The sequence below is a fragment of the Artemia franciscana genome, unplaced genomic scaffold, assembly GCF_032884065.1.
Source record: "Artemia franciscana unplaced genomic scaffold, ASM3288406v1 Scaffold_7306, whole genome shotgun sequence".
In the NCBI taxonomy this organism is placed as follows: domain Eukaryota; kingdom Metazoa; phylum Arthropoda; class Branchiopoda; order Anostraca; family Artemiidae; genus Artemia; species Artemia franciscana.
Genome location: NW_027067415.1, coordinates 1664 through 6889, shown reverse-complemented (window position 1 = coordinate 6889; position 5226 = coordinate 1664). Strand labels below are relative to the sequence as shown.

General features: G+C 36.7%; 1 long non-coding RNA gene across 1 annotated transcript; it reads right to left on the bottom strand.

The window, feature by feature from the left end:
• Window positions 1–2613: 2613 nt before the first annotated feature.
• Window positions 2614–4047, bottom strand: LOC136043574 (uncharacterized). Its single transcript, XR_010621651.1, has 2 exons — window positions 3967–4047; window positions 2614–3138 (listed from the first exon to the last, which is right to left on the bottom strand). It is a non-coding gene; the product is annotated as an uncharacterized LOC136043574 (long non-coding RNA).
• Window positions 4048–5226: the final 1179 nt, after the last annotated feature.

The following is a 5226-nucleotide window of genomic DNA, read 5'->3' as shown; positions in this document are numbered from 1 at the left end:
GGCGTATCAGAGAACCCTATAGCAAAATTTTCAAGCTCATATCTACAAAAATGTGGAATTTCGTACTTTTTGCAAGAAGACAAATCACGGGTGCGTTTGTATTTGTTTTTTTTTTGTTTTTATTTCTTTTCCCCAGGGGTCATCGTATCGACCAAGTGGACCTAGAATGTCGCAAGAGGGCTCATTCTAACGAAAATGAAAAGTTCTAGTGCCCTTTTTAAGTGACCAAAAATATTGGAGGGCACCTAGGTCCCCTCCCACGCTCATTTTTCCCCAAAGTCAACAGATCAAAATTTTGAGATAGCCATTTTGTTCTGCATAGTCAAAAACCATAATAACTATGTCTCTGGGAATGAGGCTGCAAGTAACAAACTTCGACCAGTGTTTACATATAATAATGGTTATTGGGAAGGGGCTTGCAAGTTACAAACTTCGACCAGTGTTTACATATAATAATGGTTATTGGGAAGTGTACAGTCGTTTTCAGGTTTTTTTTTTTTGGTTTTGGGGGTGGGATTGAGGGGAGGGGGCTACGTGGGAGGATCTTTCCTTGGAGAAATATGTCATGGGGGAACAGAAATTCAATGAAAAGGGCGCATGATTTTCTAAAATTACTTTAAAAAAAAAACAATAAAAGAATAAACATGGAAAAGTTTTTTCAATTGAAAGAAAAGAGTAGCATTGAAACTTAAAACGAACAGAGATTATTACGCATATGAGGGACCTAAAAATACTTTGGCATAAAGAGCGAGGTATTTAGGAGGAGATAAATACCTCGCTCTTTATGCTATAGTATTTTTAGTAATTTCAACTATTTATTCTACGGCTTTTCTGATTCAGGGGTCATTCTTAAAGAATTGGGACAAAACTTACGATTTAGTGTAAAGAACGAGGTATTAACGAGGGTACAAACCCCCTCATATACATAATAAAAATTAAAGAATATAAAAGTTTGTTACGTAAGTTAATTGCAAAGTTAAGTATATTTTTTACTAATAAAAAAATACGTTAAAAATTAAAATTTATAGTTGCCTTTTTATGTAACCGAAAAATTGCATGGCAACTATGCCTCCTTTCCCATCCCTTATTTCTCAAAATCGTCAGATCAAAACTAAGAGAAAGCCATTTAGCCAAAAAAGGAATTAATATGCAAATTTCATTTTAATAATTTATGTGTGGAGAGTCAAAATCAAACATGCATTAATTCAAAAACGTTCAGAAATTACATAAAAAAACTAGTTTTTTTAACTGAAACGCTTGGGTAACGACTTACGCGCTTGGAGAGCTTGGGGGGGCGCGAAGCGCCCCCCCAAGCCCCCCCGCGCGCGTAGGTCGTTACGCGCCATATTAGTTACGTGCCATTGTAGTTGTGTCCCTATGTCCCACCTGTGAATATAGATATATATATATATATATATATATATATATATATATATATATATATATATATATATATATATATATATATATATATATATATATATATATATATATATATATATAGTATATATACTATATACTATAGTATATATATATATAGTATATATATATATAGTATATATATATATATAATATATATATATAGTATATATACTATATATAGTATATATATATATATATATATATATATATATATATATATATATATATATACTAGCTGTTGGGGTGGCGCTTCGCGCCACCCCAACAGCTAGTTGGTGGGGGCGCTTCGCGCCCCCCCAAGCCCCCCCGCGCGCGTAAGTCGTTACGCGCCATATTAGTTACGCGCCATTGTAGTTGTGTCCCTATGTCCCACCTGTGAATATAGATATATATATATATATATATATATATATATATATATATATATATATATATATATATATATATATATATATATATATATATATATATGTTTTTAACTACGTAAAACTTGCGAATATACAACATTCTTTGCTGTCCCATTGTCTGTGCATATAAATAGATTGTCAGGTTTACCGACTCTTGAACATGCAACATATAATGGTCCATGGGAAAACAATCCGTATTCAGATCTATACCTCATAATTCTAATGATTGCCCTTGAGCTTTGTTGATGGTGATTGCTAATCGATGATTCCCTGTGTCGCCGTCGTCATTTATATATCCCCGTGTGCCCCCCGGTGTCCCGGTCGTCATTTATATTCCATGTGTTCCGGTCGTCATTTATGTCCCGGTGTCCCAGTCTGTGAATTCTCTTTGAGGGTCCCGGGCGTCATTGATATTCCTTGTGTCCCGGTGTCCCGGTCGTCATTCGTGTCCCGGTGTCCCAGTTTGTATATACATTCGTTTTTGAATTGGTCTTTTTTTAGGTTTTAGTTTTCTGCCTTTTTTTTAGTTTTTTTTAGTTATACCTCATGATTCTAATGATTGCCCTTGAGCTTTGTTGATGGTGGTTGCTAATCGAACATTCTCTGTGTCCCCATCGTCATTTATATATCCCCCTGTGCCCCCCGGCGTCCCCGTTGTAGTTGTGTCCCTGTGTCCCGGTCTTCATTTATATTCCCTGTGTCCCGGTCGTCATTTGTATTCCGGTGTCCCAGTCTGTATATACATTCGTTTTTGAAATGGTAAATGATGAAATAAATTTTTGTATTTTTCCCCTTTTTTTTCTTTTTAGTTTTTTTTTGGTTTTTACATTTTTTGGTTTTTTTAGTTTTTTTTCTTTTTTCTTTTTAGTTTTTTTTTTTATTTTTATTTTTTTAGTTTTGTTTTTCTCCTTTATTTTTCTTTTTGTTTCCTTTTTTTAGTTTTTTTTATTTTTTAGTTTTTTTAGTTTTTTAGCTTTTTTAGTTTTTTTATTAGTTTTTAGTTTGTTTTTTCTTTTTAATTTTTTTGTAGTTTTTACCTTTTTTTAGTTTTTTTTTACTTATGTCCTGGTCGTCATTTATACTCCCTGTGTCCCGGTCGTCTTTTGTGATGGTTTGTTGACGGTGTTTTGTTGATGGTGATTGCTAATTGAACATTCCTTGTGTCCCGGTCGCTTTCTCTTTGAGTGTCCCGGTCGTCATTTATATTCTCTATGTGCCGGTGTCCTGGTCGTCATTTGTGTCCCAATGTAATTTCGTAATTTCGTCAGTCGAAAACATGACGTCAGCCGACACAGAAACATGACGTCACCTGATCCACAGACAGACAGACAGACAACTTATTTTTATATATATACTAGTTGGTGGGGCGCTTCGCGCCCCCCAAGCCTCCCCGCGCGCGTAAGTCGTTACGCGCCATATTAGTTACGCGCCATTGTAGTTGTGTCCCTGTGTCCCACCTGTGAATAGAGATAGATATAAATATATGTTTTTAACTACGTAAAACATGCTAATATACAACATTCTTCGCTGTCCCATTGTCTGTGCATATAAATAGATTGTCAGGTTTACTGACTCTTGAACATGCAACATATAATTGTCCATGGGAAAAACAAACCGTATTCAGATCTATACCTCATTATTCTAATGATGTGTCCCTGTGTCCCGGTCGTCATTTACATTCCCTGTGTCCCGGTCGTCATTTGTGTCCCGGTGTCCCAGTTTGTAATTTCTCTTTGAGTGTCCCGGTCGTCATTTATATTCCCTGTGTCCCGGTGTCCCGGTCGTCATTTGTGTCCCGGTGTCCCGGTCTGTAATTTCTATTCGAACAATCCCTGTGTCCCGGTCGTCATTTATATATCCCGCCTGTGCCCCCGGCGTCCCCTCATTTTACAATTAAACACTTTTCCGTGAACGCATGTCTTAAATACCATTAATGACGTCACCATCATAGCAAAAATGACGACAACTAATTTCATGATAGATTTCTACGTGAACATATGTCTTATATAACTTGAATGACGTCACCGTCAAAGCAAAAATGACGAAAACTAATTTCATGACGTCAGCCGACACAGAAACATGACGTCACCTGACAACTAATTTCATGACGTCAGCCGACACAGAAACATGACGTCACCTGATCCACAGATCCACAGACAGACAGACAACTTATTTTTATATATATATAGATATATATATATATATATATATATATATATATATATATATATATATATATATATATATATACATATATACATATTATATATATATATGTTTTTAACTACGTAAAACTTGCGAATATACAACATTCTTTGCCGTCCCATTGTCTGTGCATATAAATAGATTGTCAGGTTTACCGACTCTTGAACATGCAACATATAATGGTCCATGGGAAAACAATCCGTATTCAGATCTATACCTCATGATTCTAATGATTGCCCTTGAGCTTTGTTGATGGTGATTGCTAATCGACCATTCCCTGTGTCATCGTTGTCATTTATATATCTCCCTGTGCCCCCCGGCGTCCCCGTTGTAGTTGTGTCCCTGTGTCCCGGTCGTCATTTATATTCCCTGTGTCCCGGTCGTCATTTGTGTCCCGGTGTCCCAGTCTGTGATTTCTCTTTGAGTGTCCCGGGCGTCATTTATATTCCTTGTGTCCCGGTGTCCCGGTCGTCATTTGTGTCCCGGTGTCCCGGTCTGTATATACATTCGTTTTTGAATTGGTCTTTTTTTTTAGTTTTTAGTTTTTTACCTTTTTTTTAGTTTTTTTAGTTATACCTCATGATTCCAATGATTGCCCTTGAGCTTTGTTGATGGTGATTGCTAATCGAACATTCCCTGTGTCCCCGTCGTCATTTATATATCCCCCTTTGCCCCCCGGCGTCCTCGTTGTATTTGATGAAATAAATTTTTGTATTTTTCCGCTTTTTTTCTTTTTAGTTTTTTTCTTTTTATTTTTTTTAGTTTTGTTTTTCTCCTTTATTTTTCATTTTTTCCTTTTTTTCTTTTTTTTTCTTTTTTAGTTTTTTTAGTTTTTTAGCTTTTCCCTATGTGCCGGTGTCCCGGTCGTCATTTGTGTCCCGATGTCCCGGTCTGTAATTTCGTCAGTCGAAAACATGACGTCAGTCGACACACAAACATGACGTCACTCGACAGACACACACACACACAGACAACTTATTTATATATATATAGATAGATGTGCCGGTGTCCCGGTCATTTGTGTCCCGATGTCCCGGTCTGTAATTTCGTCAGTCGAAAACATGACGTCAGTCGACACACAAACATGACGTCACTTGACAGACACACACACACACACAGACAACTTATTTTTATACTAGCTGTTGGGGTGGCGCTTCGCGCCACCCCAAAACCTAGTTGGTGGGGCGCTTTG